The sequence below is a fragment of the Hyla sarda genome, chromosome 1 (genome assembly GCF_029499605.1).
Source record: "Hyla sarda isolate aHylSar1 chromosome 1, aHylSar1.hap1, whole genome shotgun sequence".
NCBI lineage: Eukaryota > Metazoa > Chordata > Amphibia > Anura > Hylidae > Hyla > Hyla sarda.
The window spans coordinates 129035079-129047342 of record NC_079189.1 but is presented as its reverse complement, the minus strand read 5'-3'; the positions used below and the strand labels follow the sequence as shown (position 1 = coordinate 129047342).

At 41.9% G+C, this 12264-nt stretch overlaps 1 long non-coding RNA gene across 2 annotated transcripts in view; it reads right to left on the bottom strand.

The window, feature by feature from the left end:
- Window positions 1–7415, bottom strand: part of LOC130358288 (uncharacterized) — a 128812-nt gene extending 121397 nt beyond the window's left edge. For both annotated transcript variants that reach the window (XR_008889451.1, XR_008889452.1), the window contains exon 1: window positions 7352–7415. This is a non-coding gene — a long non-coding RNA (uncharacterized LOC130358288). The remainder of the gene's footprint in view (window positions 1–7351) is intronic.
- Window positions 7416–12264: the final 4849 nt, after the last annotated feature.

The window sequence follows — 12264 nt, the reverse complement described above, 5'->3', positions numbered from 1 at the left end:
TCCAGTCCAGTGGGGAGGATCCCCCCCCCCCCCGCAGCACGTGGGGGGGGGGGGGGGGGGGGGTGTTGGGGATCCACTGCTGAGGTAGCCTCTCCTTCCACAGTGGCTCCTGCACTCAGAATGATAATGCCTGGCAGGACCAGGCTTCATCAATCGAGCGCAGAGTACACAGATCAATGTGGTTCAATGGAGCCACATTGATCTGTATGAGGAATCAAATGATTCCCTAAGGGGACAAAAAAAATAAAATGCGATCAAAAAATCTGATCTAAACAAATATGGTACCGATAAAAACTTCAGATTACGGCGCAAAATATGAGCCCTTATACAGCTCCGTACGCAAAACAATAAAAAAGTTATAGGGGTCAGAAGGTGACAATTATAAACGTATAAATTTTCCTGCATGCAGTTAGGATTTTTTCAAGAAGTACAACAAAATTAAACCTATATAAATAGGGTATCATTTTAATCGTATGGACCTACAGACTAAAGATAAAATGTAATTTTTAACAAAAAATTTACAAAATGGCCTTTTTAATTTCGCCGTAGATTTTTGGTTAAAATTACTGATGTTGTTACAAAGTAGAATTGGTGGCGCAAAAAATAAGCCATCATATGGTTTTTTTTTTAGGTGCAAAATTCAAAAGCTTATGAAGGAGAAAAAAACAGAAGTGGAAAAACAGAAAAACGCTTAGTCCTTAATCTGTTGGGGACAGAGGGGTATGGATACGTCCTCGCGTCCCGCCGCCGCTCGCTGGGCGATGATCGGACCAGGATGACTGCTGATATCTATGACCCCCCCATGTCGGCCATCAGACAATCGGACCAGCGATTTGCGGCAGAAAATTGGAATGACAGCTCCAACCATCCTAAAGGATAGGAGCGAGGTGGCGGTGTTGCCACCTCCTCCTATCCCCTGCCATTGGTCGGTCAGTACGACCACCAATGGCAGTTGGGGGCGGGAGAGTTTAGAGTTAATTTCTCCCGCTCTGCCCACCGATCGAAGTCCGGACAGAGCGGGGGAACACGAGGGGGGGGGGGGGGGGAGCATGGCCGGCTTATCCGGACCGGCGGCGGCCGCAGGAGGAATGCGGCCGGAAAGTGCTGCGGTGGAGGAGGCTGCAGTGAAGATTGCCGGGAAGGTCATCTTCACTGTGGCCGTCTATAAGTTGCAAAACTACAACTCCCAGCATGCCCAAGACAGCCTTTGGCTGTCTGGGCATGCTGGGAGTTGTAGTTTTGCAACATCTGGAGGGCCACAGTTTGGAGACCACTGTGTAGTGGTCTCTAATCTGTGGTCCTCCAGATGTTGCAAAACTACAACTTTCTGCATGCACTGACTGTCTGGACATGCTGGGAGTTGTAGTTTTGCAACATCTGAAGTGGCACAGTTTGGAGACCACTATACGGTGGTCTCCAAACTGTAGCCCTCCAGATGTTGCAAAACTACAACTCCCAGCATGCCTGGACAGTCTGGGCATGCTGAGAATTGTAGTTTTGCAACAATTGTAGGCACACTGGTTGGGAAACACTGAGCTAGAGTCGGTTTCCTAACTCAATGATTCCAACCCGTGTGCCTCCAGCTGTTGCAAAACTACAACTCCCAGAATGCACTGAAAGACCGTACATGCTGGGAGTTGTAGTTTTACAACAGCTGGAGGTACACTGGTTGCAATCACTGAGCTAGAGTCTGTTTCTTAACTCAGTAGTTACCCACCAGTGTGCCTACAGCTGCTGCAAAACTACAACTCCCAGCATGTACAGTCTCGGTGCATTCTGGGAGTTGTAGTTTTGCCACAGCTGAAGGTTTGGGGCACCCCCCCCCCCCTCCCATGTGAATGTACAGGGTACATTTACACGGGCGGGTTTACAGTGGGTTTCCTTCTACAAGTTTGAGCTGCGACAAATTTTCCGCCGCAGCTCAAACTTCCAGTGGAAAACTCACTGTGAACCCCCGTCCATGTGAATGTACCCTAACAAAAATAAAATGTATAATACTATGTATACACCCCCTTAAAAAAATTTCATACGGCAGTGTTTCCTAAATGGAGCCTCCAGCTGTTGCAAAAGAACAACTCCCAGTATTGCCGGACAGCCATAGACCTGCAACAGCTGGAGGCACCCTGTTTGGGAAACACTGCCGTAGGGTTTTGGTGGAAACCAGCCCCATCCTTGTATCTGGGTCCGCCCCTATTGCAAAGTCCTAAATTAGGCCTCAAATGCACATGGCGCTCTCTCACTTCAGAGCCCTGTCGTATTTCAAGGAAACAGTTTAGGGCCACATATGGGTTATTTTCGTACTCAGGAGAAATTGTTATAAATTTTGGGGGGATTTTCTTCTTTTACCCCTTATGAAAAGAAAAAGTTGGGGGCTACACCAGCATGTTAGTGTAAAAACTAAAAAAATTTACACTAACATGCTGGTGTTGCTCCATACTTTTCATTTTCACAAGAGGTAAAAGGAGAAAAAGACCCCCAAAATTTGTAACACAACTTCTCCTGAGTACGGAAATACCCCATATGTGGACGTAAAATGCTCTGCGGAAGCACAACAAGGCTCAGGAGTGAGAGAGCACTATGTACATTTGAGGTCTAAATTGCTGATTTTCACAGGGGTGGCTGCTGGTTACAGCGGTTGTGACATAAACACAAAAGAAAAAATACCCACATGTGACCCCATTTTGGAAACTACACTCCTCACGGAATGTAACAAGGGGTATAGTGAGCCTTAACACCCCACAGGTGATTGATGAATTCGGGTGTTACCCAGAATTTTTCATTTTCACAAGGAGTAATAGGAAAAAAGCCTCCCACAATGTGTCGCCCCATTTCTTCTGAGTATGGAAATACCCCATATGTGTATGTAAAGTGCTCTGCTGGTGAACTACAAGGCTCAGAAGAGAATGAGCGCCATTGGGCTTTTGGAGAGAGAATTAGGCTGGAATTGAAGGCCATGTGCATTTACAAAGCCCCCATGCTGCCAGAACAGTGGACTCATCCTCCCCACACACACACACGTGACCCCATTTTGGAAACTACACCCCTCATGGAATGTAATAAGGGGTGCAGTGAGCATTTACACCCCACAGGTGTCTGACAGATTTTTGGAACAGTGGTCCGTGAAAATGAAAAATTTTATTCCGTGAGGGGTGTAGTTTCCAAAATTGGGTCACATGTTGGGGGGGTCCACTGTTCTGGCACCATGAGGGCTTTGTAAACGCACATGGCCCCAACTTCCATTCCAACCAAATTCTCTCTTCAAAAGCTCCTTTTCTTCTGAGCATTGTAGTGTGCCTGCAGAACACTTTACGTCTACATATGGGATATTTCCATACTCAGGCGAAAAAGACCCCAAAAATGTGTAACCCCATTTCTTCTATTACCCCTTGTGAAAATGAAAAATTGGGGTAACACCAGCAATTTTTTTTTTTACGTCCCATTTTAACAAAGTTAGTCAATCACCTGTGGGGTGTTAAGGCTCGCTTTACCCTTTGTTACCTTCCTTGAGGGGGTGTAGTTTCCAAAATAGTATGCCATGTGTTTTTTTATTTTTTTTACTGTTCTGGCATCATCGGGGCTTCCTAAATGCGACATCCCCCCCCCCCCCAAAAAGCCATTTCAGCAAAATTTACTCTCCAAAAGCCAAATGTCGCTCCTTCCCTTCTGAGCCCTCTAGTGCACCCACAGTGCACTTTACATCCACATATGAAGTATTTCCTTACTCGAGAGAAATGGGGTTACACATTTTGGGGGGCATTTTCTCCTATTACTCCTTGTGAAAATGAAGTTTGGGGTAACACCAGCATTTTAGTTTTAAAAATCAAATTTTTCATTTTCACTTCCGACTTTAACGAAAGTGTTACGTTCCTTGAGGGGTGTAGTTTCCAAAATAGTATGCCATGTGTTTGTTTGTTTTTTTACTGTTCTGACATCATGGTGGCTTCCTAAATGCGACATGCCCCCCAAAAACCATTTCAGCAAAATTCGCTCTCCAAAATGCCATTGTCGCTCCTTCTCTTCTGAGCCCTGTAGTGCACAGAGCACTTTACATCCACATATGAGGTATTTCCTTACTCGAGAGAAAATGAATTACAAGTTATGTGGGGCCTTTTTACCGCTTGTAAAAATGAAAACAATAGGGCTACAATAACATGTTAGTGTAAAAAATTTAGATTTTGATTTTTCTCCACCATTTTGCTGCTCTTCATGTGAAACACCTAAAGGGTTAACAAACTTTTTGAATGTCATTTTGAATACTTTGAGGGGTGCAGTTTTCATAATGGGACCCATCATAGGGGATTTGCAACATAAAGACCCTCAAATTCACTTCTAAATGTAACTGGTTCGTGAAAAACTCTGATTTTTAAATTGCTGCTATACTCTGAAGCCCTCTGATGTCTTCAAAAAATAAAAACATGTCAAATTAATGATGCAAACAAAAAGTTAACATATATTGTATATGTGAATCAATATGTAATTTATTTGACATGTCCCTTTTCCTTACAAGAAGAGAGCTTCAAAGTTAGAAAAATGCATCATTTCTTGGTGAAAAATTCCAAAATTTCAGGAAAAATTAAAAAATGTTACAAATATCGACGAAAATTTACCACTAACATAAAGTAGAATATGTCACGAAAAAACATTCTCGGGATCAAATTGATAAGTAAAAGCATCCCAGAGTTATTAATGCATAAAGTGATAGAGGTCAGATTTGAAAAAAAATGCTCCCATCTTAGGGTTATAATGGGCTCTGTCCCCAAGGGGTTAAGGGATTGAATCACCCCCCCCCCCCCTTTCCTGAATTCCATATAAAAATATGTGGCTCGTGTCAGCAGAGAGCAGTGTGGTCAGACTAGAAAGAACTACACAACTTCCTCTGTAGTTATACAGCAGCTGATAAGTACTGGAAGGATTAAGATTTTTAAATAGAAGTATTTTACAAATCTGTTTAACTTTCTGGCACCAGTTCATTTGAAAACATTTGTTTTCCACCGGAGTACCCCTTTAATGGCTATTTTGTGCCCTTTTGCTATTTTGGTCATCTTTTTTTGGGCTAAGCAATGAGGATTAGGACAAGAAACATAGCTTGCGTGTACTACATAAACAAGCAGGTTGGCACCAGATTGGAAACACTTCCTACGGAAGTGGAGAAAGATGATCAGACCCTATAAAAAGCCAAAGGCTGATCTGAAAGCATTTCTCATACTCTAGCTTTTTAAGGAGTGATGAAACCAACAAGTCTTATGTGAGGATAATAGTGGCATTCCATACCTAGATCTTTATTATCCTCACATAAGACTTGTTGGTTGACTTGTAGATTGACCTGAGTGCTCTATAAGTCATGCAAATTCTGAATTTGTACAAGCAGGTTTTGACAAGGGGTTAAGTGCGAACTCTATAAGAATCCAGACGGCTGCATTCTTCACCTTTCTCCAGTCCAGACTTCACCAGGGCCATTTCCCGTCTCTGCCCAAGAGGAGTCAAACTAGTGAGCCATTGGGATCTCTTGCTGGTTTTAAGAGCCCTATGTGCTAATCCTTTTGAGCCCTTTGAGAAGGTTCCTCTCATGTACCTCCTGCTAAAGACAACCTACCCACTTACCGTGAAGTCTGCGTAAAGTTGGAGAGCTCCAAACTCTTTCTTCTGTGGAACCTTATACAACATTTCTTCTCCATTAGACTTTTGTTAATGCTCCTATGATCTTTTTTTCCTCCTATATATTGTTCACCAATATCAATCAGGTCACAAACATACCTGTGTATTCTCCTGCTTCATCGTTGGTGGAGTCTGATTTTAGGACTGTTCAAGTGGTAAGATGGGTAAGCATTTACCCTCAGGGCAGGGTCACACAGGGCACATCTGCAGCATAATCACGCTGCGGATGCACCCACAGAAGTCACAAAAGGACTGCAGAGCGAGCTCCCGGCTGCAGCCAGTTAGCTCTGTGTGTCCGATCATAGTGGCGGATTTCCCGCTGTAGATATCTGCCGCTACAAGCGGGGACACAGAACAACCCGGCCTCAGCCAGGAGCTCACTCTGCAGTGCCTTTGTGACTGCCGTCGGCCCATCCGCAGCGTAAAATATGCTGGGGATGCTCCCTGTGTGACCCTGCCCTCAGAGGTGAAAAATTTATTGGTTGTTGCTGGAGTTCAACTGGGTAAACAGATTAGACTTATCAACAGGTTTGTGTCAGTTCACTTTACATGCAGTTTTGATATATTTTCTTCTTCAAAGTGAATTTTTTAGAGAAATATTGCCATGATTTGACCTAGATCACAGTTGAGCTGTTTTATGAAGATTTGAAGTCTTTAGGCTATGTTCGCAGATTTGAATTTTTACACAATTTTACATTGGCTGTGTCTGCTGTATTTTTCTAAACCACGGTATAATAAAGGAAGGACTTCTCCCTCTTGTTGGATACACTTCTGACTTGTCAAAAGTGGATCCAACTGCAAAAACTGCAATGCCAGAAAAAAACCTGTGTGGAAACCTTGCCTAAAAATGACACATTTCCACAGAGATTTGCACAAGTGCAGTAAAATAGCATGCTTTTTGCCATAGTTTGGGCAAAATCACTGCAAAAGAAGATAAACATCACTGTGTGTATTATCTCTGCACTGTACAGGGTTAATATGCACAGTGACATCACAGTACAGGAATAATAATCAGTGATGTCACAGTTCAGGGATAATACACACAGTAATGTCACAGTAAAGGGATAATACACAGTGATGTCACAGTACAGGGATTATAAAAAAAAAAAAAAAAGTAAAAGTTCAGTGTGAACATAGACTACAATCCCACCATGAACAAATCATAACCAAAAACTGGGATAGTTGGCATATAGGGTAGTATAAAACATAACCTTTATTTCGCATCCACATAAAAATGTAATCCTTACAAAATAAGTATCAAATTAGTGCAATTAGTGTCACAGTACAGAGATTATATTACACAGTGGTGTCACAGTACAGGAATAATACACACAGTGATGTCACAGTACAGGGATAATATGCAGTTACAGCACAGTACAGTGTAAAAATTCCTAGGGATGTTGCAGTACAGGGTATATATATATATATATGCAAAATGATGTCACTGTGCATGGCAGGAGGGGATAGTAGGGAACAGTATTCATAATTTTCCCTGTGTAAACTGACAGTCATGCAGGTGTCTGGGCATGCTGGAAGTTGTAGTTTTGCAACAGCTGGATGCATACCCAAAAAATGGACCATATCAGACAAGAAGAACAATGAGGGACATTTATCAATGTTTGCTTATGTATTCCTTTTTTTTAGTAATTTTTTTTATATAACTGTTTATTTTATTTTTGCAAGAAAAATAACATACCATATTAACGGTACATAAGACATAGAAAATTGTCATAAAGTCACAGCTGTCATCAATCAAGGTCTGTAGAAGAATATATAAAGCAGTTCAATCAGTATCTTTGATGGGGTCAAAGAGAGAGAAAATATTCAAGAACATCATTAATCCAACAAAAACACATACCGTGTTCCTTTTGATATGTAGGTATGTAATGGCAGGAAGCCTAATTCAATTGTTATGCACTATGTTAATGAACCTAAACATAGGTAGCAAGTTAAAGTAAGAGGCTTACACAGTATTTACGGTTATGACTGAAAAGCATAAAGTTATAGTAATTTTTTCTTTACTTTTTTTGCTTATGTGTGACTTATTTATCAACTGGTTTCAGCCTGTTGATAATTTTCTTTCACGTAAGTAGTTTTTTCTTTTTTACTTTGGTAGTAGCTTTTTCTGCTCCATGTTTGAGCTGGAGTAAATTTAGTCAATTTTTTACCTTGTTGCGACTTTTTTTTGCGCAGTTGCGACTATCGCAGTTAATAAATACCAGACTACCCGTAGCCCATTTTAAAATTATTACTACGTAGTTAAGTTTTGGAAAACTTGCTTTTCTCGCTTTCCAGTCAAAATGTCGCACGAAAAATCGCGTAGTCGCAGGTGCAACATTTTTGCAAAATTTTTTGTAAAGAAGAATTAACTAAATCGCTTGATAAATGCCTGTCAATATTTTTACGAATAAAGGTATACATTTTATTAGATAATCATTATAAAAACAGATAAAATACATATAATGGTACAACAAAAATACTCAGGCAGAAGAGTAGAGGATAGAGGCATCAGCATATGTTAATATTATGCCCCCATAAGGAGTGAACAAACACTAGGGGCCATCTATTGGGTCTATACATAGATGTGGAATCCCTAGGGGATTAATTATAGAATAATTAGTGTATAATGCAAAATATAGCAGCAGGTATTCCACAGGTATGTATGGGAATAGGAACAAGGTAATGACCACATCAATCCTAGGCAGTATTAAGGAGACCTCAATAAATGAAAAGAACAAATCGCACAATTGTGGAAGATCATGCACTCTAGAGAGCAATGCCTCTTACCTCCTTCCCCAAACGCGTTTTCGCAATGTGGCTTCATCAGGGGGCGTGTCAACCATATCTAGGTGTCGGTATATATGGAGGTTCTACACCAATAACAAAGTGCCGCATTCCAGGACAATCACATACACCTGAGGTATTCACACTGATCTATAAACATGCTCACCATGATGACGACATTCTCCTGAGACCGCCGATATCAAGCGGCACATAATACATACGCCAGACACAGCCAGGAACGCTGCGTACGAAGAACCAGAGTGGAGCTCGTTCTGGCCGGAAGAGGAGGTCACATGTTCACTGTGACTCGGCTGCAGCCAGAATGGCAGCCGCAGGCACTGAGTGCGCATGTGTAAAGTGAAGTGGGCTGAATTCAGGATCCCGTGTATACATAATGCCCAGTAATAGATCTATATCTGTCCTAAAGCTGGAATATCATGCAATGGACTTATGATGAATGTACCGTATATAGCACTATGTATGCACATAGATCACATAGGACAACATATAAACGAGTGATAGAATGAGTGAATAGCCTGAATGTGCAAAGAGAGACCCACAAGAATGACTGAAATACAAAAAACACACAGTGTGTGAACACTTACCACCACCAGGAAGGATTCTGAATGTCATACTGTAAAACAAGAATATAAAGTAATAAATACAAAAACTACATGGAATAAATAGGACCAAGATGCAGGTGTTTGGGCATGCTGGAAGTTGTAGTTTTGCAACAGCTGGATGCACACTGGTTGGGAAACACTGATATATGGACCCACTCAGCTGCTGACATCTGGGGCACTTGTCTTTTGATTAAGGGCATGGGCCCTGAATGTTTTAACCTAGGGACGCTCCTGGGAGACACACTGGTTTGGAAACACTGGGCTAGGGTATTACACAGCCAAATATAACAGTGTAGGGCTGAGTTCACACTGTTTCTGTTTAAAGTACATGTTTTACACACTTAACTGGTAAACGACCAAGGACATGTATACACCTCCTTGTGCCGTTAGCGGTGTACAGGCCTGCCCTCAGCTGATTCTTATAGCTGAGGGCCGGCGTCAATAGCCGACTTGCCGCGGGCGGCTGTTAACCCTTTAGATCTAAAGGGACTTGTAAACACTCCCTGGTGTGGTCCAGTGGGGTGGATCGACCCCCCCGCAGCCCAATCGAGGGGGGGGAGATCCACTGCTGAGGTAGCCGGAGGGCTTACCTCTACTCCTCTGCTGGAGTAACCCCTTCCTTATTAAAAGTTGAAAACACCCCCTTTTCCAAATTCCATATAAAAACATAATAAAAATAAACATATGTGGTATAGCCGCGTGCATAGATGTCCAAACTATAAAAATATAGGGGGGGGATTTATCAAAACCTGTCCAGAGGGAAAGTTGCCCATAGCAACCAATCGGATCACTTCTTTCATTTTTGAAAAGACCTCTGTAAAATGAAAGAAGCAACCTGATTGGTTGCTATGGGCAACTGGGCAACTTTTCCTCTAGAAAGGTTTTGATAAATCTCCCCCATAATGTTAATGAAACTGCATGGTCAATGGCATATATGTAAAAACATACCTAAGTCCAAAATTGCATCTTTTCGGTCACTTTGTATAATCTAAAAAAAATGTATAAAAAAAATGATCAAAAAGTCCCATCAAAACAATCATGTAGCAATGGAAACTTCAGATCATGGTGCAAAACATGAGCCCTCATACTGCCCCGTATATGGAAAAATAAAAAAGTTATAGGGGTCAGAAGAGGAAATTTTAAACCTACTAATTTTCGTGCATAAAGTTGTAATTTTTTAACAGAAGTAAAACAAAATCAAACCTATATAAGTTGGGTATCATTTTAATCGTATGGACCTACAAAATAAAGATAAGGTGTCATTTTTACCGAAAAGTGCACTGTGTAGAAAAGAAAGCCCCAAAAAGTTACAAAATGCCCCACAATTTTTTTTTTCTGGTTTCGACGTAGATTTTGTAGTAAAATTATTGATGTAATTACAAAGTAAAATTGGTGGCCCAAAAAATAAGCCTTCATATGAGACTGTGGGAGGAATATTGAATAATTTATAGAATGTGAAGAGGAAAAAAAAGAAAGTGCAAACATGAAAAAACCTGTGGTCCTTAAAGCGTACCGGTCAGATCCAACAAATTTTTATTTTTTTTAAATGTATCACTCAGTACATAATCCTGACCATGTACATCTAATTTTTATGTGTCTAGCGCCTTTTATTTATTTTTTATTACACATTTAATTTAGCTCACTAGTCTGAATTCCTCTCAAAGGGAGGGGGCGTGGCCTCACTATGCAGGTCTCCGCCCCCTCCCTCAGTATGCTGTCTGCTCACATCTCCCCTAGCATTAGCAAAACTACAACTCCCAGCTTGTCCTCACTGACAGCAGCAGGACACAAGCTGCAGTGGGAGGATTTTTCCTCCATCTATGAGCCCTGCGCTCACAGCTGTCAATCAAAAGAGGATGACCGTAAATTCAGGAGTTAGTCCGGCGCAGAGAGGAACCATCAGGGAGCCAGATAAAATCAATGGATTTATTAGATGCAACTCATTTGGCTGCGCATGCGCTGACGAAGCTGCGTATGCGCAGAGAAACGCGTTGCATCTAATAAATCCATTTGTTTTATCTGGCTCCCTGATGGTTCCTCTCTGCGCCGGACTAACTCCTGAATTTACGGTCATCCTGTTTTGATTCTACTTCTACCCAGGAGGGCTGCAGTGGACCTATACATATATTCATTCTATACTTTACCTTGTTGTGTGTGGGCACACAACCAACTCTGGTAAGCGGCTTGGGAATTACCGTCCCCTTCCCCCACTTACAAGACCTGCTGATCCCGCACATGAAGTGTGTCCATGACATAGGTGATTATGTATGGACACAGCAGGACAAGTATGTGTCCAAGCAGGCAGGGGGGGCAGTTGTTTGACTGGCTTTTTCAGTATGAAATACTGGGAAAAAAATGTATGAAAGCAATTGCAAAACCTATTGGTTTTTCATGCTTTAAAACATATCAAAAGTTTTACTATCTGACAGTGCCCATTTAAGGGGTTAAATAGGAAAAATGTATATGTATGGAATGCCATACAGCAGAATCCAATTTTTGTTGAATACGAAAACTTTTGATATTTTGTAAAGCATGTAAAATCAATAGGTTTTGCAATTGCTGTCATTAGAAAATGTTCAGTATTTCATACTGAAAGAGCCAGTCAAACAACTGCAACCCCCCCCCCCCCCCCCCCCCGCCGCCTGCTTGGACACATACTAGTCCTGCTGTGTCCATGCATCATCACCGATGTCATGGACACACTTCCTTGATTGACAGCTGTGATCGCGGGAGTCCCACCGCTGTCACAGCTGTATAAGTTTGACAAAATGCACTTGTGAAAGTAAGTGTCCCTGAATGGCAGTTAGGAAATGTAGTCACCCTAATGCTAGGGGAGATGTGAGCAGACAGCATACTGAGGGAGGGGGCGGAGACCTGCATAGTGAGGCCACGCCCCCTCCCTTTGAGAGGAATTCAGACTAGTGAGCTAAATTAAAAGTGTAATACAAAAAAAAAATAAAGGTGCTAGACTTAAAAATTAGATGTACATGGTCAGGATTAGGTACTGAGTGATATATTAAAAAAAAATGTTCTTTTGTTGGATCTGACGGGTACACTTTAAACTATAATTATTCTCGCCTGCCCCCTCGTGACGTCACGGCCTGCCCCCTCAATGAAAGTCTATTGGAAGGTGGTGCCCCCTCCAAAAGACTTGCACTGAGGGTCAGGGGACGGGATGTCTCGTGGGGGCAGGCGTGAACAC